Source organism: Zingiber officinale, chromosome 7A, assembly GCF_018446385.1.
Source record: "Zingiber officinale cultivar Zhangliang chromosome 7A, Zo_v1.1, whole genome shotgun sequence".
Lineage (NCBI taxonomy): Eukaryota > Viridiplantae > Streptophyta > Magnoliopsida > Zingiberales > Zingiberaceae > Zingiber > Zingiber officinale.
The window spans coordinates 107585376-107611188 of record NC_055998.1 but is presented as its reverse complement, the minus strand read 5'-3'; positions in this window follow the sequence as shown (position 1 = coordinate 107611188).

The following is a 25813-nucleotide window of genomic DNA, read 5'->3' as shown; positions in this document are numbered from 1 at the left end:
TGATGATATGTTATGCTTTTATGATTCACATTACATGATGCCTTTATTTATGACATGTTATAGTATGATGTTTCTTAATGATATGATATGATAGGAGGCTATGTTCACATGATATAATGTTAGATGATTATGTCTCCATTGTTATATGCTTATATGACTATGCTATGAAATACGGTTTTTGTGAGTAGGAAAGGATCTTACTGAGCCTGTGTGCTCATAGCTTACTTTCCTTGTACCACAGATAAAGGCAAGGAATGGATGACCTAAGGGAGCTGCAGGAGAGGCAAGGAGATGTGTGTGGCAGTGGCTCGGCTAAGACAAATAAAGACCTGCTTATGTTACTTTGTTATGATTGACATGAACCAAGTGTATTATGTTAATGTCCAGTATAACTTCATGATATTTCCGCTGCTTTACTTTAGAAAGAAAATTTTAAATATGCATGTGTGTCCTGGAATAGTTAAGTAAGTAAGTAACCCCGTCCCTTTAGTAGCAGGGAGGGCGGGCGTTACAATTCGAAAGAAACCAAGTCTGGGAACTTGTACCTAAACTCATAGATAAGTCCATAATTGACACCAAATGGGTATTTAGGAACAAATTGGATGATCAGGGTGAAATAGTTAGAAACAAGGCCAGACTAGTAGCCAAAGGTTTCAGTCAGGTTGAAGGTTTAGATTATGACGATACCTATGCACCAGTAGCTAGACTCGAATACATTAAAATACTGCTGGCTTATGCAGCACATATAGGATTTAGATTATACCAAATGGATGTCAAGTCAGCCTTTTTGAATGGATTTATTAAAGAAGAGGTATATGTAGGTCAACCCCCAGGTTTTGAGAATTTAGATCATCCAAACCATGTATTTAGACTAAAAAAGGCCTTATATGGACTAAAACAAGCACCTAGGGCTTGGTATTAATGGTTATCTAATTACCTAATATCCAAAGGCTTTAACCAAGGTCAAATAGACCAGACTCTATTCGTCAAAACCATAGCAAAAGACATTTTTGTTGCCCAAATCTATGTTAACGACATAATTTTTGGCTCAACCAACACTAAACTTTTAAAAGAATTTGTTAGTTTAATGGAAAACAAATTTGAGATGAGTTTGGTGGGGGAACTCAATTTTTTCTTAGGTTTACAAATTAAATAAACCAAAGATGGAATCTACATTTACCAAACCAAATATGCTAAAGAACTAATTAAAAAATTTGGCATGGAAAACTCAAAAATTATAAATACTCCAATGGCAACAAATAGCAACATTGATTCTGACCCAGATGGAAAATCAGTAGACCCAAAGTACTATAGAAGTATAATAGGTAGCCTTCTCTACCTAACTACAAGTCATCCCGATATTTTATTTGCAGTAGGTATGTGCGCAAGATACCAATCCTGCGCAAAAGAGTCACACCTAACATATGTTAAAAGGATACTTAGGTACATTAAGGGCACCTTAAATGTAGGACTTTGGTACCCTGGAACTTGCACCCTTGACCTTTCTGGCTATTCTGATTCAGACTATGCCGGGTGCAAATTAGATAGAAAAAGCACAAGTGGTAGCTGCCAAATTCTAGGTCAATGCCTAGTTAGTTAGTCAAGCAGAAAGCAACACTGTGTTGGTCTATCTACTACTGAAGCTGAATACATAGCACTAGGAGAATGTGCTTTCCAACTTTTATGGATGATGCATACACTAAAAGATTATCAGCTAGAATACAAATATATAAAAATTTTAATTGATAATATGAGTTCAATTAACTTAACAAAAAATCCAATTCACCACTCTAGGACCAAACATATAGAGGTAAAACACCACTTTGTAAGAGATCATGTGGCTAAGGGCGAAATTATACTCAGCTATGTTGAGTCCAAGTCAAACCTAGCTGACATTTTCACAAAACCCTTACCTGAACTTGAGTTCAGTGCACTTAGAAGGCAAATAGGAATGCGTTAGGTAGAATAGTTTTTAATTTTCAAATCAGTTCCCTATAGTTTTTAAAATCATCTCATGTTTTAAAATTCTAGGAAAATATTGTTTTTAAAATTCCAGTTTTACTAAATTTTCAAAATATGGAATTAGCTCAGGCTCTATCCTAGAAATCATGCTCCCCTAGAATTCAGCCAGAGCATCTCACAAACACCTAGGTTTACCTTGCTTGTGTTTGAAAAACATAGAACGGCGTGAGATGCATAGGGAACAGCCTGGACTCAAGAATGCTTATATCTGTGCATCAATATGAGTCTGGGCGTTAAACAACTAGTTAACAGTAATCAAGTCAAGTCTTCCAACACTAGTCAAATCTAACTGGATCTATTGACTTAACTTGACTAACCAAGTGAAAGTTGTTGCCCTCTAGGTAATCAGCTAGTAGCAAAATAGTTAGACATGTGGCCGCGAACCTACGTGCTTGATTTTTAATCCTTTTGAGATCACTCAGGCATGAACATTAAGGCTCTGATACCTTACTTAAAGAGAAATTAGCTAATTTACAATCAATCTAACTTAACTCATGCTTAGATATTAAGGATTGAAGCTCCTCCCTTGCCCTCAAAAGCTTTAAAATAATTATTTGTCTAAAAGAAAAATTCTTTCAAATTTAAACTTTAAGCTAAGTTTTCAAAACTTTAAACTTTCAAAAGTCATTTTTTTTGCTGTACTTTTTAGACTAAGCTTTTAAAATTCTGGCCATTTTAAAAGCTCAAGTATTTTGAAAATTTAACTAAGTATTTTTCAAAGTCAACTTTTTTATCTTTTTGAAAGAAAAATTGCTCTTTAGACCTTGGTTTCACATAGCTAAAGAATATTATACAAAACCAAGTGTTGTCAAAATACTTTGTCCCTTATTAAAAGCCTAATGTTTCAAAATCTTGACTAAATTGCTTAAAACTAAAATTGTTTTTGCTATGCTACAAAAGAAAAATCTTTCTTTAACAAAATTAATTGATAAAGTTTTAGAAAACTAACCTCGAACTCAAACTATTTCACTTAGCGATTTGATTGCTTTTAAAAAGTGTATTAAAGTTTCCTTACTTAGTTTTTTTCTTTTTTCCTAAAATTTTTTGTCAAAAGTTAAGTTTTTTTCAAACAAATTCATTCTTTTTGATAAATGGCAAAGGGGGAGAGTAGAGAAATTCAGAATTCAGAAGCAAAAATTTATAAAGAAAATTTTTAAAGAATGCCTTTATTAAGGGGAAGCCTGACAAAGTTTAAGTTTTAGCTTAACCATGCGTGCATTTAAAATTTATTAAGCTTGATTAGTTAAACTTTATGCATCTATTTTACTTAGCTTTGAATTTCAGTTGCCATAATCAATAAGGGGGAGATTGTTGGTGCGGGAAGCATCCGATGATCGACCGTTGTTTTGATAATGGTAAAGGAATTCAAAGTTAAGTTGTGTTGTAATTTAATGCACTTAATTGAGTGTTTCAGGAAAGTCCTAGCTGCGGTTAGGCAGGGGGAAAACCCTAGGGGGTGGTAACCCTAGGTAATAGGGGGTGGTAACCCTATGCGGAAAGTCTTGGCGGGTCGAGAGCATCAGGCAAAAGTCCTTGGGGGGGGGGGTAACCCTAGGTGGAAAGTCCTAGTGTCGTGAACCAGGTGGAAGACTGGACCAGCCAGGAAGCGGAAGTCCAGCAAAAAGTCCAGAAGCTTCGAACGTTGAGCAAAAGTCCATTCAATCTGGAGGATTGCATTGACATCAGGTAAATCTCCTAAGTGGAGTAGGTGAGGACGCGTTCCCCGTGGAGGGAACAGTAGGCGTCGGGTCGACCTAGGGTTTCCGGTTAGAAATCTGAAGTCAGACCCAAACAGCCCGACGACTGTCAAGTTTATCTATCATATTATTTCTGTGCTAACTTTGTTTTGCAGGGTTTGTGTTTGGGACTAACATAATTTGCAGGAACAAAGGAGCAACTTAGACCTCGGATGAACAGTGTCCGAGGTGCCTCCATGGGACTTGGAGGTGCCTCGGGAGCTAGCCGAAGCCAGCTGTCCAGAGACGCTGGAGGCGCCTCGGAGGTCACTGGAGGCACCTTGGACCAGGCGTTGGAGGCGCCTTGGAGCAGCTTGGAGGCGCCTTCAGTGGGATAAGGTGCGACCAGATCAGAGCTGATCCACGCGTGCGACTCGGCGGCCTGGATGCACCTCGGACAAGGCTTGGAGGTGCCTCCAGCACTGTTTAAAAGGGGGCTCGAGGCAGAGGCTCAACACATGATCTTCCAAGCAATCAAGCTACAGTGCGCTGCCTCAAAACTCCCTGAAGTGTTGCTACAAGTTTCTGACGACCCGAAGCTCCATGATTCTAAGTTTCTGTCATCGGTATAAGTTTACTTTAATTATTACACTTATTGTAATTCTCAGTTGTACGAACTTTTGCGCGATATAGTTGTTGCCCACAATAAGCGATCAACGATCGCGACCCTTGGAGTAGGAGTCGCCTTAGGCTCCGAAGCAAGTAAATCTTGGAGTTCTCTGTGTGATTGTTATTTTGTTATTATTTCCACTGCGTTACTCGTAAGATTTCTGAAACGAAAAGTGAAAGCCACGAGCGCTATTCACCCCCTCTCTAGCGCTTTCGATCCAACAGTTCGGTCCTTCAGAAATGGATGCGGATCCGTGACTTCGCTCGGACTCAGTTTCTGACTCGCTCTCGGTTTCGGACTCGAGCTCAGACTCGGTTTCGATAATGTTGGCTTGCACTGGTAATGTGAGGAAGCTTGTCGCTTCTTCTTCGTCAATCTCGGATTCGTCTGATGACTCAGACCAAGTTGCCTTCAATGCCTTCTTTCTTCATTGCTTTTTGTTTGGACAATCTGGCTTGTAGTGCCCCTTCTTGTTACAGCCGTAGCAAGTGACTCCAGATTGGTCCTTTAGGTTTGTTTGAGTCACCTTTTTATTTCTGCAAATCTTTTGTACAAGCCTCAATAGTTCGGAAACAATCTCGTCGTTATCCTCTGATTCATCTCTTGACTCGGGTTTGGTTTTGCGCCTTGAACTCAGTTCACGCATTCTGCTAGCACCTGCAACCAAAGTCATACCCTTCTCGACTGTGCGTGCATTAGTCTACTCATGCAATTCTAATTCAGAAAAAAGTTGATCTAATTTTATTAACAAGAGATCCTTGGATACCTTGTACACATCTACCATGGATGCCCACAAGGTATTCCTCGGAAAAGCATTGAGTGCATACCTTATAACGTCCCTGTTCTCTACCCTTTAGCCGATAGCATGAAGCCCGTTGACTAGGTCTTGTATCCCAGCGTGGAGTTGGGTAGCCGTCTCACCTTCCTGTAATTTAATATTATACAATTTATTCGAAATTAAATCACGTTTACTTACTTTAACATCGGAAGTGCCCTCGTGTAGTTTGATCACTTCTCCCAATGCTCTTTGGCGCTTGAGAAGGGTCCAACACTATTGAGTTCTTCTTTTGTAAGCTCACATTGTAGCATGCAGGTTGCTTTGGCATTGGTTTCAACCTTCTTCATGATGCTGGTGTCCCAGATGATGCATAAGACTAGTTCTCGGGTGTCGTCACGTGGAAGCTTGAGACCGGTCTGGATACTAATCCACATCTTGACTTGCATCTTGAGGTGGTATTCCATCCGGTTCTTCCAATAGCCAAAGTCCTCGCCGAAGAAGAGTGAGGGACGGATTGTGCTAAAGCCATCTTAGAGGGCCATTTCTAAAACTTGCACACAAAGAAAAATAAAAAATGTACCAGGACTTGATCCTGGATTAGTAGTGCGGTATGAAAATAAGACTAATTTACATTCTCGAGTGGTGTTGCACCAACTTCGAGAAAAGAATACGATTACAAGAAAAAACTAGATTGGAATTAAGCAATTATACTAATTTCAATCGACTCCCAAAAATCTAAAAACACCACAAAAAACTTGCTGATTGGTGGTTGCACCAAATCAAAGGTACTCCGCTCTGATACCAATTGTTGGATCGAGAAGCGCTAGAGGGGGGGGGGTGAATAGCACTCATGGCTTTCACTTTTCAGATTCGTAAAATGATCGAGAATTACGCACAGCAGAAATAAAAGAAAGACAATAAACACACAAGAGAACACCAAGGTTTTACTTGGTTCGGAGCCTAGGGCGACTCCTACTCCAAGGCCCGCGATCGTTGATCGCTTTCTGTGGGCAACAACTATATCGCGCAAAGATAGTACAAATACATATTACAATAAGTGCAGTAATAATAAAAATTATACCGACGACAAAATCGAAATATCGGAGCTCCGGGTCGTCGGGGACTTGTAGCAGCACTTCAGGGCATCTTTTGGAGCAGCACATTGTAGTAGAAGTACTTCAGAATTGATGATAACACTGCTGCTCGAACACCTTTTTATACACTGCTGGAGGCGCCTCCAACACCATCCAAGGCACCTCCAACAAGTCGAGTCAGCCGCGTGGATCAGAACGGACCTAGTCATAACTCATCCACTTGAAGGCACCTTCAAGCCAATCCAAGGCACCTCTAATCTCTGGTCCAAGGCGCCTCCAGCTCCATCCGAGGCACCTCCAGCACTACTTTGTGGCCAGCTCACATTCTGCACCCGAGGCGCCTCCAAGCTCCATGGAGGCGCCTTAGACACTGTTCATCCGAGGCTTAACTTGTTCTTTTTGTACCTGTAAGACATGTTAGTCCAAAAACAATAACGTACCCTACAAGAGAAAGTTAGAACAGATATAAACATGATAAATCAAGTGACAGTCATCAGACTTTTCGGGTCTGACTTCGGATTCGCAACCGTAAACCCTAGGTCGACCCGACGCCTACTGTTCTCTCTTCCGGGGAACGCGTCCTCACCTACTCCACTCTGGAGAGATTACCTTTTGCCAATTCTGTCCTCCAGACCGACTGGACTTTTGCTCGGCGCTCGAGTCTTCTGGTCTTCATGCTGGACGTCCGATCCACGACCGGTCCAGTCTTCCACCCGGTTCGCGACACCAGGATTTCAACCTAGGGTTACCGCCCCCTAGGATTTTTGCCCGAAGACCTCGACCCGCCAAGGCTTTCTGCATAGGGTTACCACCCCCTATGATCTAGGGTTACCACCTTCTAGGGTTTTCCACTTGCCTAACCGCAGCCACGACTTTTGCCTAACTACACTTAGGACTTTCTTGCAACACTCATTCAACATATTAGCAAACAAAATACCTTAACTTTGAATCCTTTGACATAATCAAAACATAGGTTTGATCGTCGGATGCTTCCTGCACCAACACAAAAGGTGTTTTATTTTATAGTCCTAAAGATCAGAAGGTCATTGTTAGGAAATGATATTATTTATATGGTGTGTTGTTGATTATAGAAGGAAACTGTGTCCTAATAATCTAGGTTGATGATGTCCCTTTGAGAAGCTCATAAGGATTGTCATGTACTACATGTGGACTTAGTCCAGCATGATAATGAAGTTGAGTAGTAATACTCTTGGTGCTAGATATTAATTAAGTGAGTTGTCAGTAACTCATTTAATTAGTGGACATTCGATATCTAAAACACAGGGAGATTAATGCACTCATAATAAGAAGGAGCCCATAATGTAATTTGGGATTGGTGCGGTAGTTCAATAATAACTCTTTAGTGGTATGAGTTATTATTGATGAACTTGAGTTGCGTGTTCGGGGCGAACATAGGAAGCTCAAGCTCATCGGGAGACCAAAACCAATTTCTCCTCTCGGTCCCTGTTGTAGCCTCTATAAAGCCTTGTATCCACCATGTCCACTTCTTACCCAAGTAATGGGCCGAACACATCCTTGCTTAGAGCAAGGGGCCCGGCCAAGCATTAGCTTGGAGCCCAAGAGGTGGCTGGCCAAGCCATGCTTGGTGTCCAAGCATGGGGCTGACCACACCATTAGAACTAAAGGGAGATTTTATTTTTGGTTAAAATCTTTCTTTTTGTAGCTATTCATGAAGGGATTTAAAAGAGAAATTTTAATTTTAAAATTTCCTTTTATGGCCATCCTCATGGTTATTAAAGAGTGTTTTAAAATTTTAAAATCTTTTCTTTTATAGTTATTTGCAAAGGATTAAAGAGAGATTTTAATTTTGTTAAAAACTTTCCTTATTTGTAGTTATCTATAATGTTTAATAGAGAGATTTTAATTTTTGATAAAACTCTCTTTTTTTGTAACCATGATTTAAAAAGAGAAGTTTTAATTAATCTTTCCTTTTTTGTAGTCATCTACATGATTTAAAATAAAGAGATTAAATTTTAAACTTTCCTTTTGTAGCCATGGACAATAGGAAATTTAAAAGAGAGAGATTTCAATTGTTGTTAAAATTTCCTCTTTTGATCAAGCTATGGCCGACCATATAGAAATTAAAAGGAAGTTTTAATTTTATTTAAAATACTTTTCTTTTTTGCATTCACCAAGGATTATAAAAGAGAGGTAGAGGGTGCCTCATGGGAGAACACACACCTTAGCTCCTCCTCTCTTTTCCTTGGTGGTTGGCCCTTGCTTCTCTTCTTTCTTCTTATTTTCTTTCTCTCAAGGCCGGCGGCACATCGAAGAAGTTCCATATCCTTGGTGGCCGGATACTTGGAGGAGGAGAAGAAGAGAAGGTAGTTTCCTATTTTGGCATCCCTTGGTGGCTCGAGAGCCTTGGAAGAGAAGAAGTGGTTCGGGTGGATTCCATCTTGGTAGATCGTTGCCCACACAACGTCCAAGAGGAGGAGAGGAATACAATAGAAGATTAAGAGGTCTTTAGCTACAAAGAAAGGTATAACTAATTAATGGTTTCTGCTTCAAATTAATTTGTTAGTTTTCTTTGCATGGATTCTGAAACACCAACACAAGAGGCTAGCAATTTTATGTTTCGATTTTGTGCTATCGATTTTATGTGTCGATTTTACGTTTTGATCTTGTGCTTCTATTGAGGTTTCTGTAGTTAAACTAGGGTTACTGTAAGAAGTTAAATATCCAATTTCTTTGAAAGACTTTATCTAGGAAGTGGTGGATGATCCCATAACCAAGAAGGTCTAGTGCCTCGCCATGTTTAACCTGGAAGCCAATCTTTGAAATAGATATTTAATTAACTTCTGTAATATGGTTTAACTAGGAAGATCACATCGGTTAAACTTGGAATAAAAATGTTAAGTATCGTTTCCAATCTAAGTTTAACTTCTGAAGAATAACTTGGATTAATAATGTTAAGTATCGTTTGCAATCCAAGTTTAACTTCAGTAGAGCACATGGGTAGCTAGGTAATGTTCTGTGCTTGTATAAATTTTTGTACAAGGGAAACAAAATGGTGTTCCGAGTAGCAACCAATAATTGGTATCAGAGCTAGGTTTATGCCTCTGTGTGTCTGGTATTCAGTTTAATTATGCACTTTTCATACACATATTTGGGCGCGATAATAATAGGATGTGCAAATAGACTAACTCTGTGGTTACAGGCATCCTAGTTCCAACTATTATGGCCATATTTTGATTGGACCCTTGGACATGTCGAGGGCATTTTATGTGTGTGTATGATTATAATTATTAAATACAACAGGAGTTGTATTAGTTATTAGGATTTTAAATTCTGTTCGATCTAGATTACATGTACATTCCTTTGTGGAATATAGGATCGATAAATGTAAAATTTTATTTTTGTCGCAGATCGTATCCTTGCGAGATGTGGTACTAATTGAGCATCGGAGGCGCAACGGAAAAGGAAGCATGATAGATGCGACGACATGACCCATTAGTGGCGTCTAGGGTTGGCGCCATACGAAGGACTACTATGGATGAGGCCATAATAGTTGGAAAATTAGTTTTCATATTTATTGCCTTTTATGTTTGTGTGCTTGTGTGCATGTTAAAATTCCTCATTTTTAAATAACTAAGTGGGAGAGGAATTAATTAAATTCCATGGTCTCCATTACTGGTTTGTAAGTGATGCATTCAAACTTGCGCGTTGGCTCCAAGTGCTTTCCTCCACATCTGATGAGTTTGTTTGTGGATCACTAGATCAAACTTCCTTAATGGATGATTATAGGAAATTATTTAGGAGCGTGTGATCTTCTCCATCTGAAGGGGCACAATCCTATTTAATGGACTTAATATCAAGTAATAGTATATCCTTAGGCACATTAAATAGTATCCTCCCCATCGGAGTCACTGCTATTATTTGTGTGACTGAAGAAAAAACAACTATTAATTTTATTTGTCATAAAGTTAGGTTGACAACATAATAAAATTAATGGGTAAAACTCCCTCTTACAAATGTTCAAATTTGTATACGTCCACAATATCGTGGCATACAAAATTCTCAGTGTTTGAGTTGTTGGTGAACTTAAATGATATTGTTTCAGGAATCAATATTATTTTAAATTCTAAAGTATTGACCAAATATTTTATGATTCTTAGGTTTTCAAATGGCCTTCAAATCTCTTGCTGTTATATTAGAGAATAGACTTTCTGGTCCCAATTATAATGATTGGAAATAAAACTTGGACACTAAGTTGGATTGTCCTTTCAAAAATGAGAACAATAAAGGTGTATCTTATTCATTAGTTGTTGAAACATGTTTAGTGGTGTTATGTACTAGTACCTGGTGTGCAGATACGGGAGCCATTAATCATGTCTACAATTCATTGCAGGGGTTCCAGGAAATCCGACGACTACATGAAGAAGAAATCACTGTTTACATGGGCAATGCTACGAAAGTGGCAACTGTTACAGTGACAGCTGTTTATTTATCCTTTGATAGAAATAAAACATTGATTTTGAGAAATTGCCTTTATGTACCAAGTTTTAGAAAAAATTTGATTTCAGTTTCTAAACTGTTTGAGGATGGATATTCTATTTCTTTTAATGACAAAGTAGTTGTCAAGAAAAATAGAGTAGTTATCTGTTCTGGTACATTGGTTGGTAATTTGTATACTCTAAATCCAATAACTCACACGATGCAACAATTGGAAATTAATAACACATCTTCTAATTCTAATAAGAGAAATCATCCTTCGGAAATGAACCAAACATATCTTTGGCATTTAAGGCTAGGTCATATTAACTTGAGTTGAATTCAAAGGTTAATAGCCGATGGACCTTTGGGTTCATTGGTGGTGGAAAACTTTCCAACCTGCGAATCTTGCTTGGATTGAAAAATGACCAAGAGACCTTTTAAGGCCAAGGGGTATAGAGCCAAAGAAGTGTTGGAATTGGTTCATTCTGATTTATGTAGACCTATGACTATCCAGGCAAGAAGTGGTTTCGAATATTTTATCTCTTTTATAGACGACTATTCGAGATAGGGTGCATTTACTTGATGCACCGCAAGTCTGAGTGCTTTGATAAGTTCAAAGTGTACAAGGCTGATGTGGAGAAATGTCATGGTAAAAGTATTAAGACACTACGGTCAAATCGTGGTGGCGCGTACCTATAGGGAGAGTTGATAAATTACTTATCAGAGGTCGGGATTCAATCCCAACTGTTTGCACCTGGTACACCCCAACAGAATGGTGTGGTAGAATTAAGGAATAGGACTCTTATGGAAATGGTTAGATTAATAATGAGTTATTTAGAATTACCAAGTTTGTTTTGGGGATATGCCCTAGAAACAACAGTGCACATTCTGAACTTGATACCTTCTAAGAAGGTACCCTCTACTCCCACAGAATTGTGGAATGGACATAAGCCTAGTCTGAAACATATTTGGATTTGGGGTAGTCCTGCACATGTATTGAAAGGAGACACTGATAAGTTGGAATCACGTATAGAAGCTTGTTTGTTTGTGGGTTATCCTAAAGGAACGAAAGGTGGTTTATTTTATAGTCCTAAAGATCAGAAGGTCATTTTTAGCACCAATGTCTGATTTTTAGAAGAAGACTATGTAATGAACCACAAGGCCATGAGCAAAATTGTTCTTGAGAAAATTAGAGAAGACACGTCTAATTTAGTACCAACTGTACAAGATGAGATACCACAAGAAACTGCAACACATGTCACAAATGATGCACAATTACAAGTAGTGCCTCGTCGTAGTGGGAGGGTTGTTAGAAAACCTGATAGATTCATATTTTTGGGAGAGTCTTCAAACTTGATCCCTGGTGAACATGAACCTGATCTTCGGACATATGATGAGGCACTCCAAGATAAAGATGCAGCATCTTAGCAAAGTGTAATGAACTCTGAAATAGAATCTATGTATTCTAATCAGGTCTGGGAGCTTGTAGAGTCACCAAATGGTGTAAACGCCATTGGATGTAAATGGATCTACAAAAGAAAAAGGACATATGAGAAGGTGGAAACCTTCAAAGCAAGGCTTGTTGCAAAAGGGTATACTCAGAAAGAGGGAATCGATTATGAGGAAACCTTTTCGTCGGTAGTCATGCTTAAGTCTATCCGGATTCTTTTATCTATTGTTGCTCATATGAGTTATGAAATCTGGCTAATGGATGTCAAGACAGTTTTCCTTAATGGAAGTCTTGAAGAAAACATCCATATGAAGCAATTAGAGGAGTTCATTGCAAAGTGTAAAGAGCATCTTGTTTGTAAGCTCAAACGGTCCATTTATGACCTGAAGCAAGCTTCAAGATCTTGGAACATCCAATTTAATGAAGTAATTCAGTCTTATGGATTCATTCAGTGTCTGGATGAGTCTTGTGTATGCAAAAAGAGTGACAGAAATGTTGTGGTATTTCTTTAACTATACGTAGATGATATTTTGGTCATTGGCAACAATGTCAAAGTATTGTCAGACGTAAGGGTATGGTTGTCCAAGAAGTTTGATATGAAGGACTTGGGAGAATGTAGACATATTCTTGGGATGAAAGTAATAAGGGATCTCAAGAAAATAATGTTGTGCTTATCCCAAGCTTCATATATCGACACTATCCTAGCTCGTTTTAGCATGCAAAACTCTAAAAAAGGTTTTCTACCTTTTTGGCACGGAGTACCTTTATCTAAAGAGATGTGTTCTAAGACATCAAAGGAGATAGAGGACATGAAGATAGTACCTTATACTTCGGCTATAGGAAGCCTAATGTATGCAATGCTATGTATGAGACCAGATATCTATTTTACCGTGGGTATTGTAACGACCACCCTCCTTACTACTACTCTTTAAGGGTGGACGCTACTTAACTACTCATTCTACTTAACTGATATTGCTTACTCTAAAGATAGTAACACTTAACCCCCTTTAACTGCTCCGGAAAATAAGAACAGAACATGTAACTCACAGCAACTAATGCATGCAATTCAAGTGTAATGACTGTATCATATTAAAATTTCCAGGCAACCTTAGCTAACAATAAGGAAAATAGTTAACCCATCAATGAATCCCCTAGTAGCACGAAATAGAAAATCAGATTCCAAAATTTTCGTATCAACTTAAATAAGAATTAATCTTAATAAATTCTTTAGCAAGGTCCCAAGGCTTCCATAGTCCAGACATCACACATCCATCCCACACCTCCTTGTCGCCTTCCTTCACTGTAGCTTTCCTTTTCCTTTATCTGCAGTAAGAGGAAATGCAACTATAAGTTGATGCTTAGTAAGCACTATCTAACTCGCAAAACTTGGATATGCATGTGTACAAAAAGGAATCTAGAAACTGAATGCTTTAAAAGAAAAGCTGCTCATGCTCATCTAATAGCAAAGGAACTGAAATCAAAGAAATCAATACTGCAAAGCTAAAGGGCCAGCTGGTCATACCTGTCAAGCTAACAGAGGAATCAAAATAGACTGAAATGCTAAACATGTAAGGCTGCTCATGCTTGCAAATAGTAGAAAGAAAGTCTAAACAACATGCTAGAATAAAAGAGCTAAACTTGCTGGTTTTTAAACCTATGTGAAGCTTATTTTATTTATTCCCAAACTTATACTCTTATACTTCAAAATAATAATCTCTTGGGCCCAGGCTTAGTACCATTGCACGCTCCCTAATAGAAACTGAGATAGCGAGCCATCAGTCCTACGAGGGTAAAGACCTTGGTCTTACCAGGGCCAAGACCTCGGAATTGGTCACTTGGATTTATTTAATGACAACCTCGGAAGTCGGGTACTAGCCTTTTCAAATAAAATACATATTATCTTTAAATACTCCTAAAATGAAGTGCCTCGACATTTCTTCAAACACTTGGTGTATGTTTGATCTCAAATTCTGGAATTTGGGATTAAATTAAATCCTTGGTCTTTTCTTACTTATAACTACTCAAATATGTGACTTATTCATGCTCAATAACTCAACACGAACTAAAAACAAGCAAACTGGGATGCTAAAGGAACATCTAAAACTGCATGCTGGAGCGTAGGTAAGGTCGTCCGTGCTAATTGGAAAGCAGAAAATGTCTAAACGGCATGGTTCAAATAAAGCTGTTCTTATTCATTGCAATAACAGAGCAAACCAACATGGTATACTTAAAACACAAGCTGTTCATGCTCCCTAAATCAGTAACAAAACTAAAAACTAAAATACTAACATGCACAATCAAGAAGCAAGAAAACTCAACTAACGTGCTAAGGGTAAGGGGTTGTTCGTACCCCATAAATAGCAAAAGAAAATCTAAACTTGCTGGAATTAGACTTCTATTAATTGTCTGTTGAAAAACTCAAACTAAAGAAGGAAACAAAGATCTGAAAACTACTCCTACTGCAAGCGAGAGCACTTACCTATGTGTTCTTGAACTTACAGCCGAGAAGAGAAGCTTCTAGGATTTCAGAGGGCTTGAAATCTTGGCCTCTTCTTCGTGCCTACGGGTTCTCCTCTATGAGAGGGTCTCGAATATGTGAAGAGCTCACGAAATTACCCCTTAGCCTGCCGCCGGAGACGAAGCCCTAGCTTCGGCTTCGTTTTTGCCCGAGCAGCGCCGTCGCACGCGAGAGAGGAGAGGATGAGAGGGTTTTGGTCATGAGGAAATAACCCGATTCCTTTTTATACCAATGGGTATTCTTGGTTTCAGTTATTACTTAAATTTATTTCGCCATCAATTTGATCATGAAACACCTGCTTGAGCGCTTGGCTATCGCGCTTCACTTAAGTCTTGGATCGGGTCGGAGGTCGTGGGTTCGAACCACTGCCGAGAACCTCTTTATTTTTTGCAACTTCTTTATTTTGGTAAAAATACCAAACGAACTCTGAAAATTTCATAAAAATACTCTAAAAATTCCTAAAAATCTCTATAATATTCCTAAATCATTTCTAAATATTTATAAGCACTTTTAGAACTCCAAACAATGAAATTTGGGGTGTTACAGGTATGGTTAGCAGATATCAAAGTAACCCAGGACAGGGGCATTGGACTGCTGTAAAGCATTATTTAAAGTACCTGAGAAGGACAAGAGATTATATGTGTTGGATCGAGACACGCTAGAGGGGGGGTGAATAGCGCTCGTGACTAAAATCGTTTAATTATCGGAATCGTAACAACTATCGGAGAAGTAACGCAGCGGAAAGTAAACAAACACACAGAAAGACAAGAGAATTTACTTCGTTCGGAGCCTGTGACGACTCCTACTTGAAGGCCCACGATCCTTGATCACTTTCCGTGGGCAACAACTATAAGCTCGACAAGAGTACAAGTATTACAGTTAAGTATAATGAAAAAGTACAGTTATACCGACGACAATATCGTAATCTGAAGATTTCGGAGCTCCACTTCGGGATCGTCTCGTGAGCAGCTTGTAGCAGAAAGATTGCTTGGAAGTTGTTGTAAGGAGCTGCTGGTCGAAACCCCTTATAAAGGGTGTTCAAGGCGCCTTCTACTGTTCACCAAGGTGCCTTGAACAGCCGAGTCAGCCGGGGAGATGAGGAGCGAACTGGTCGAATCTTATCACAGACTCAAGGCGCCTTCCACTGTTCACCAGGCGCCTTCATCTGTTCAAGGCGCCTTCCACTGTTCATCAAGGCGCCTTGAACAGCTTCTCGTAGCCAGCTCCAGCCTTGCATCCGAGGCGCCTCCAAGCTCCATGGAGGCGCCTTGGACACTGTTCATCCGAGGCTTTAAGTTGCTCCTTTGCACCTGCAAGATACATTAGTCCCAAACACTACCCTGCAGCACAAAGTTAGCACATAATACAACAGATATTATAAATGAAGTATTAACAGTCTCCGGACTATCCGAGTCTGACTTCAGGTTTCCAACCGGAAACCCTAGGTCGACCCGACGCCTACTGTTCCCTCTACGGGGAACGCGTCCTCACCTACTCCACTCAGGAGATTTACCTGTTGCTAGTACGATCCTCCAGATCGACTGGACTTTTGCTCGGCACTCGACGCTTCCGGACTTTCTGCTGGACATCCGCTTCCCGGCTAGTCCAGACTTTCACCGGTTCGCGACACCAGGACTTTTCACCTAGGGTTACCACCCCTAGGACTTTTGCCCAAAGCCATCAACTCGCCAAGACTTCCCGTAGGGTTACCACCCCTATGACCTAGGGTTACCACCCCTAGGGTTTTACCTTGCGCCGCTAGGACTTTTGCCTAAGTATCACTTAGGACTTTCCTGCAAGCTCCATGAACTTTGTTAGATAACACCACCACTTAACTTTGAGCCCTTTGCCATAATCATAACTCAGGTTCGATCATCTGGTGCTCACTGCACCAACAATCTCCCCCTTTTTGATTATGGCAATCTTGGTTCAAAGTTAAGTAAAACATAACTTTTAAATAAAGGAATAAATAATGAAAGTTAACCAGAAGCATCAATGCATAAATAAAATTTAAAGTTTATGCTCCCCCTTTCATTCTTGATTTCTTAACTTTGACTTTTCTCTCCCCCTTTGACATAAATCAAAAAGAATTAAGAAGAGCGAAATAGTCTAGTTAATTTAAGCTCCCCCTAAAGGGTGGCATAGTTAAGTACTCAGACTTAAAAAAAATTTAGGTGAAGTACTTAGCTCAATTCATAAGGTGTTTGAAAAGAATTGTTACATAGATAATTTAAATTTTAAGTTAATGCCTTAATAACTTCTTTTGAGTTTAGGTGTCCAAGCATGAATCAAATTAAATTATTTAACTTGATTGGGTATCAGAGCCCTAAAGGATTTTGTTTAGCCTTAAAGTACTAGCATGACTCTGTTTATTCCCCCTTAATTAATGCCAAATTAAATTCTTAGGGTCTTAGAGTACAAGCATAAGAAGAACTTTATATTATCCTAATTCCAGCTCATCCATTCTAGATTATCAAACATGTGCAGCTTATGAATGAGTTTGAGATGAGATTATTTGAAATTATTGAAAATTTAAGTTCCAAATGAGAAAATGCTAAACTTTTGAGAATTTATTGAAAATTAATTAGAGTTAACTTTACCAATCAGAATTTGATAATTAAATATTTTTAAATCCTTTTAAATTAATATTTTGACAGTAATTGAATTAATTTTAAAAGATTTTTGAAGAGAATTTTCAAAGGGATTTTTAAATAAGTTTTTCAAAAGATTTTTCAAATCCTTTTTATATAAGTTTTTCAAAGATTTTTGAAATGATTTTTAAATAATTTTGAAATTGATTTTGAAAAGATTTTTGAAATGATTTTGAAATTGATTTTCAAAAGATTTTTGAAATGATTTTTAAATAATTTTGAAATTGATTTTGAAATTAAGTTTTAAAAGATTTTTGAAATGAATTTTAAATAATTTTGAAATTGATTTTCAAAAGATTTTTGAAATGATTTTTAAATAATTTTGAAATTGATTTTCAAAAGATTTTTGAAATGATTTTTAAATAATTTTGAAATTGATTTTGAAATTAAGTTTTAAAAGATTTTTGAAATGAATTTTGAAATTAAGTTTTAAAAGATTTTTGAAATGAATTTTGAATTAACTTGATTTAAGTTAATTTTAGTTTTAATTTCTTAGTCATCTCACCCGATCTAAATTTTCAATCAGGTAATCCTATAATTGTGGTGAGATGAATTGTGGTTCAGTTTAAGGGGTTGGTTTAACTTTGTGTTAGATTCAGGTTTAGCTTTGGGTTCAACAAGTAAGCATTCTTTGGATAAACTTCTGGGCTATGGTGAGTCACAAGGAACTCATTAAAGTAACCATGCCTTCGAGGTTTTCCAAATAGTCTTACCCATTGAACTTAATACTAAAACTTGGTCTAACTAGTTAGGATCCATTTAAGGGTAACTCAGTTCCACTTGGCCAAATGCACCAGGTCGAAGCCATATCTTCCTAGACATGCGATGCCCAAGCTTCCCTAACGTACTATCATCCAAAAACTTCACCAGTACTGTTAGTAAACTTAAACCTAGCCTATTTTATCTAACCTTAATTACCCTGCCGGGTAGTCTACTCTTGTTTACCCATTTCGGGTAGATTAAGTTCGGTTACCCAGTCGGGTAATTTAGTTGGGAGTGCCAGCTATTCTGGATCCTCCTTCTATTGAATTTTAAATTTCAAATTTTGAATTTAATTTTGAATTCGAATTTTGAATTTGTAATTTGAATTTTTAATTTTAATTAAATTTCGAATTTTAATTTTTGAATTTTAATTTAATTGTGAATTTTAGATTTATGAATTTTGAATTTAATTTATTAAAATTGTTTTCCTTCTTGCTCCCCCTGGATCATAGCCTCGATATGGTCTATCGAGGAAGTGGACCTGATCCTTGGGGACCCAATATTGTCCAAGTCTAATTTGATTAACTAGGTTGGACTTGGGGACCCATGCTTAAATTATGTTCCTTTTATTTCTATTTACCAACGACAGATATGATCTATATTTAGTTTTGGGCTTGAATCCAAGTCCGGATTTGTTGTAAACGGCACTCTGTTTTCCAAGAATCAGATCCAAATTCTTGGAACCCAACGTAAAGCGTTCTAACGTATCCTTGAGTTCTTTAATTTGAGTTTTCAAATTGGAATTTTCTTCCCCAAGTTGTTGGACTTGAGTTGAACTTCCAACTTGAACTAACTCAGTTAAAGAACTCGAGTCAGTCGCTTCCTTAAGGGCTATTACTTCCTTTTGGAGCGACTTAACCCGGATGTTGGATTTAGCCAATTTTTTAAGCAAATAAGGAACTAAATTTCTTAAGTCATCTATTTGAGTTTCGGCGAGAAAAGAACTTATAGTGGGGATCGGGCCTTCGGAAACGGATGCGGATCCGTGGCTTCTCTCGGACTCTGTTTCTGACTCGTTCTCGGCTTCGGACTCGAGTTCGGACTCAATTTCGTCAATTATGTTAGCCTGCGCCGGTAATGCGATAAAGCTCGTTGGTTCTTCTTCCTTGTCAGTCTCGGATTCGTCTGACGACTCGGACCAGGTTGCTTTCAATGCCTTTCTTCTTTTCTTCTTGTTTGGGCAATCTGGCTTGTAGTGACCTTTTTGGTTACAGCCGTAGCAGGTGACATCTGATCTGTCCTTTGTGTTCATTTGAGTTGCCTTCTTCGACTTGCACATCTTCCGTACGAGTTTTATCAACTTGGAAATAACTTCGTCTTCGTCTTCTGCGTCTGATTCATCGTCTTCGTCCTCTGATATTTTAGATTTGCGCCTTGACGTCGGTTCACGTGTTCTGCTAGTACCTGCAACCAAAGCAACACCTTTCTCGACCGGGCGTGCATTAGTCTGCTCATGCAATTCTAATTCAGAGAACAATTCATCTAGTTTTATTGAGGATAAATCCTTGGAAACTTTGTAAGCATCAACCATGGATGCCCACAAAGTGTTCCTCGGAAAAGCACTTAGCGCGTACCTTATTACGTCGCGGTTTTCCACTTTGGCCGATCGCGTGAAGGCCGTTGAGTAGGTCCCGGATGCGTGCGTGAAGCTGGTTCGCCGTCTCACCTTCCTGCATTTTAATATTATATAATTTATTTAAAATTAAATCACGCTTACTTACTTTAGCGTCGGACGTGCCCTCGTGCAGCTCGATTAGTTTGTTCCATAGCTCCTCGCGCTTGAAAATGGTCCGACTCTATTCAGTTCTTCTTTTGTCAACCCGCATTGCAGCATACAGGTTGCTTTGGCATCAGCTTCGACCTTCTTTCTTATGCGGTATCCCGCTTAGTGCATGAAACGAGTTCTCCAGCGCCGTCAGTGGTAGCTCGAGACCGGTCTGGATGATGATCCACATCTCGACTTGCGTCTTGAGATGGTAGATCATCCGGTTCTTCCAATAGGTAAAGTCTCGCCAAGAAGAGGGCGGGCGAAAAGTGCTAAAGCCTTCTTGGAGGGCCATTTAAAAGAACCTTGCCCACAAAAAAATAGCAAAAAAAATGTACCAGGACTTGATCCTGGATTAGCAGTGCGGTATGGAAGGATAGAAATAGAAGTTCACCAGTTTCGAAAAAAAATAATAAAATATTATTAAAAAAAATATTTTAAAAGATATTATTTCAAATTTTGCCAAATTCAATATTTTATCAATACTAATAAGCCGTGAAAAGGATGATAATGAATTTTTCGAAAATAATTTTGTAGGGAAAAACAAAACGAAAGGCGTAAGGTTTTATTTTTACCCTATACACACGACAAAGCCACAAAAAATGCTTGAATGGTGGTTGCACCAGTTCAAAGCGACCCCGCTCTGATACCAATTGTTGGATCGAGACGCGCTAGAGGGGGGGGTGAATAGCGCTCGTGACTAAAATCGTTCAATTATCGGAATCGTAACAACTATCGGAGAAGTAACGCAGCAGAAAGTAAACAAACACATAGAAAGACAAGAGAATTTACTTCGTTCGGAGCCTATGACGACTCCTACTCAAAGGCCCGCGATCCTTGATCGCTTTCCGTGGGCAACAACTATAAGCTCGACAAGAGTACAAGTATTACAGTTAAGTATAATGAAAAAGTACAGTTATACCGACGACAATATCGTAATCTGAAGATTTCGGAGCTCCGGGTCGTCGGTGTCTCGTAGCAGCACTTCGGGATCGTCTCGTGAGCAGCTTGTAGCAGAAAGATTGCTTGGAAGTTGTTGTAAGGAGCTGCTGGTCGAAACCCCTTATAAAGGGTGTTCAAGGCGCCTTCTACTGTTCACCAAGGTGCCTTGAACAGCCGAGTCAGCCGGGGAGATGAGGAGCGAACTGGTCGAATCTTATCACAGACTCAAGGCACCTTCCATCGCTCCTCAGCGCTTCATCCGCTCAAGGCGCCCCACTGCTCATCAAGGCGCCTTGAAGCCTTCTCGCAGCCTCACCAGATCCGAGGCGCCCAAGCTCCATGGAGGCGCCTTGGACACTGCTCATCCGAGGCTTTAGTTGCTCCTTTGCACTGCAAGATACGTTAGTCCCAAACACTACCCCGCAGACAAAGTTAGCACATAATACAACAGATATTATAAATGAAGTATTAACAGTCTCCGGACCGTCTGAGTCGACTTCAGGTTTCCAACCGGAAACCCTAGGTCGACCCGACGCCTACTCAGGAGATTTACCTGTTGCCAGTACGATCCTCCAGATCGACTGGACTTTTGCTCGGCACTCGACGCTTCCGGACTTTCTGCTGGACATCCGCTTCCCGGCTAGTCCAGACTTTCACCTGGTTCGCGACACCAGGACTTTTTACCTAGGGTTACCACCCCCTTGGACTTTTGCCTGAAGCCATCGACCTGCCAAGACTTCCCGCATAGGGTTACCTGTAATACCCCGGTTCTAAAGATTCTGGTTAAGTATGGCTTAAAGGTTAGATGGTACTATCCATATCACCAAGGTGCACCTTCCTTTTCGGAAGCCCAAACTCAAAGAACTCCAAAGTTAAGCGTGCTTGGCTTGGAGAAATCTGAGGATGGGTGACCTCCTGGGAAGTTTTCCAGGGTGCGTGCGAGTGAGGACAAAGCACGCTGAAAGGACCTCCGGTGGTCTGTGGAGCTAGTCATCAACCCGATGGGCAATTCAGGTAGCGTTCCCGGTTCGGTTCGGGTGGGGCCCGCCCGAGCCGGGGCGTTACAGATGGTATCAGAGCAACCTTGCGACCGTGAGTGTGCCTGTGGCAGGAGCACCCAGAGCACCACCTAGCAAGGGAGATTCTGGGATTTGTCTGTGGTGTGATTCGTGGTTACACAACGAGGACGTTGTGTCTTTAAGTGGGGGTGATTGTAATACCCCGGTTCTAAAGATTCTGGTTAAGTATGGCTTAAAGGTTAGATGGTACTATCCATATCACCAAGGTGCACCTTCCTTTTCGGAAGCCCAAACTCAAAGAACTCCAAAGTTAAGCGTGCTTGGCTTGGAGAAATCTGAGGATGGGTGACCTCCTGGGAAGTTTTCCAGGGTGCGTGCGAGTGAGGACAAAGCACGCTGAAAGGACCTCCGGTGGTCTGTGGAGCTAGTCATCAACCCGATGGGCAATTCAGGTAGCGTTCCCGGTTCGGTTCGGGTGGGGCCCGCCCGAGCCGGGGCGTTACATTACCACCCCCTATGACCTAGGGTTACCACCCCCTAGGGTTTTTACCTGCCTAACCGCAGCTAGGACTTTTGCCTAAGTATCACTTAGGACTTTCCTGCAAGCTCCATGAACTTTGTTAGATAAAACCACCACTTAACTTTGAGCCCTTTGTCATAATCAAAACTCAGGTTCGATCATCTGGTGCTCACTGCACCAACAAAATGCTGGTATACCAGGCAAATGATTTGCTCCCTATGGATTATACCTATTCAGATTTCCAATCAGATGGGGATAATAGTAAGTCAACCTCAGAGTTTGTGTTTACTTTGGGAGGTGGAGCCATAACATGGAGGAGTGTTAAGCATAAATGTGTTTCGGACTCCACCATGGAAGATGAGTATGTGGCAGCCTCTGAGACAGCCAAAGAAGCTGTATGACTCAGGAACTTCTTGATGGACTTAGATGTGATTCTGGATTTGTCCAAAATTATCACAATTTATTGTGATAATAGTGGTGTAGTAGAAAACTTGAAGGAACCATGAGCCCGTAAGGCAAGTAAACACATTGAGTGCAAGTACCACCTGATGCGAGATATCGTGAAATGAGGAGAAGTTGTTGTCGCCAAGATTGCATCAGAAGATAACCTGGCAGATCCTTTCACTAAGGCCCTTCCAACGAGAGCTTTTGATGAACATGTTGAGGAGATGGGAATCAGATGTATGACAACATATATGGTAGCATAGTCTTTTATTATAAGTAGGAGATTGTTAACATGTATACTAAAAGCCTAGCTTTTTGTAAACATTTATTTTGAAATGAGAATTACATTGGTCAAATGTCTGTATTAAGTTAAATACAGTTGTCCATTTAATTTATATTGTAGATCACATGGTATGTGGTGTCACACAGAAGATCATGTTATCAGTTTCTTATAAATTATGAACAATAGCTCATAACCATGATGGATTGGGACAAACCATTGGAATGATTGTAATGTAATTTGATATTAGTTTATCTTGACTATAAAATTACACTAGTACACTATGTGTGTATTGAGTAGGACCATTTGAGGTTGTTTATTTTTATACTGACTACATAAAAGAATAAAACCTCTGTTATTATGGATGTGCATACTCTTAATCCCGATATAATAACACGCACATATACTTAGTATTTATTTCTTTAATTTATCAATGAGTGAGATTTAGTTCATTAAATCAATATGCCCGATAAGTTGGGAAATGATATTATTTATATGTTGTGTTGTTGATTATAGAAGGAAACTGTGTCCTAGTAATCTAGGTTGATGATGTCCCCTTGAGGAGCTCATAAGGATTGTCATATAAACCCTGCAGGTGGACTTAGTCCAACATGACAATGAAGTTGAGTGGTACTACTCTTGGAGCTAGATATTATTTAAGTGAGTTGTCAGTAACTTATTTAATTAGTGGACATTCGATATCATAAACACAGGGAGATTAATGCACTCATAATAAGAAGGAGCCAATAATGAAATTTGGGATTAGTGCGGTAGTTCAATAATAACCCTTTAGTGTTATGAGTTATTATTGATGAACTTACGTTGGGTGTTCGGGGTGAACACAGGAAGCTCAAGCTCATCGGGAGACCAAAACTAATTTCTTCTCACGGTCCATGTTGTAGCCTCGATAAAGCCTTGTATCCACAAAGTCCATTTCTTACCATAGCAATGGGCTAGACACATCCTTGCTTGGAGCAAGGGGGCTGGCCAAGCATTAGCTTGGAGCCCAAGAGGTGCCCGGCCAAGCCATTCTTGGTGGCCAAGCATGGGGTCGGCCACACCATTAGAACTAAAGGGATATTTTATTTTTGGTTAAAATCTTTCCTTTTGTAGCAATTCATGAAGGGATTTAAAATAGAAATTTTAATTTTAAAATTTCCTTTTATAGCAATCCTCATGGTTTAAAAGAGAGTTTTAAAATTTTAAAATCTTTCCTTTTATAGTTATCTACAAAGGATTAAATAGAGATTTTAATTTTGTTAAAAACTTTCCTTATTTGTAGTTATCTATAATGTTTAAAAGAGAGATTTTAATTTTTGATAAAACTTTCCTTTTTGTAACCATGATTTAAAAAAGGAATTTTAATTAATCTTTCCTTTTTTGTAGTCATCTACATGATTTAAAAGAGAGAGATTAATTTTAAATCTTTCCTTTTTTGGCCATGGACAATAGGAAATTTAAAAGAGAGAGATTTTAATTGTTGTTAAAATTTCCTCTTTTGATCAAGCTATGACCGACCATATTGTAATTAAAAGGATGTTTTAATTTTGTTTAAAATACATTCCTTTTTTGCATTCACCAAGGATTATAAAAGAGAGGTAGAGGGTGCCTCATGGGAGAACACACACCTTAGCTCCTCCTCTTTTTTCCTTGGTGGCCAACCCTTGCTTCTCTTCTTTCTCCTTGTTTTCTTTCTCTCAAGGCCGGCGACACATCAAAGAAGTTCCATCTCCTTGGTGGCCGGCTACTTGGAGGAGAAGAAGAAGAGTAGGTAGTTTCCTATTTTGGCATCCCTTGGTGGCTCGAGAGTCTTGGAGGAGAAGAAGTGGTTCGGGTGGATTCCATCTTGGTAGGTCGTTGCCCACACAACGTCTAAGAGGAGGAGAGGAATACAATAGAAGATCAAGAGGTCTTTAGCTACAAAGAAAGGTATAACTAATTAATGATTTTCGCTTCAAATTAATTAGTTAGTTTTCTTTGCATGGATTCTGAAACACCAATACAAGAGGCTAGCGATTTTATGTTTCGATTTAGTGCTATTGATTTTATGTATCGATTTTGCATTTCGATCTTGTTCTTCTATTGAGGTCTCTGCAGTTAAACCTAGGGTTACTGTAAGAAGTTAAATATCCAATTTCTTTGAAAGACTTTGTCTAGGAAGTGGTGGATGATCCCATAACCAAGAAGGCTTAGTGTCTCGTCATGTTTAACCTAAAAGTCAATCTTTGAAATAGATATTTAATCAACTTCTGTAATAAGGTTTAACTGTGGAAGATCACATCAGTTAAACTTAGAATAAAAATGCTAAGTATCGTTTCCAATCCAAGTTTAACTTCTGAAGAACAATTTGGATAAATAATGTTACGCATTGTTTGCAATCCAAGTTTAACTTCAGTAGAGCACATGGGTAGCTAGGTAAAGTTCTGTGCTTGTACAAATTTTTGTACAAGGGAAACTGAACGGTGTTCCAAGTAGCTGTAACACCCATGAATTTATAAGATAAGTATATGGGTGTTATTTTTAGAGCATAAAAGTAAGAGGAATCAAAAAGGAATAATAGAAATAAAAAGAGAGAGAGGTGAAGGTTTGAACCTTGAACCTCCCACAAATAATAGAGATAAATTGATGTATGATAACCACTAGAATAATGAATAATATATGGATAGAAAGGAATGAAAATTGTAGTTAAAGGTAAGAAGAAAAAAAAAAATTAAGCAAAAGAGCAAGAGAAAACCAAGTTGCTTACCTCCTCTTTCTCTTGGTT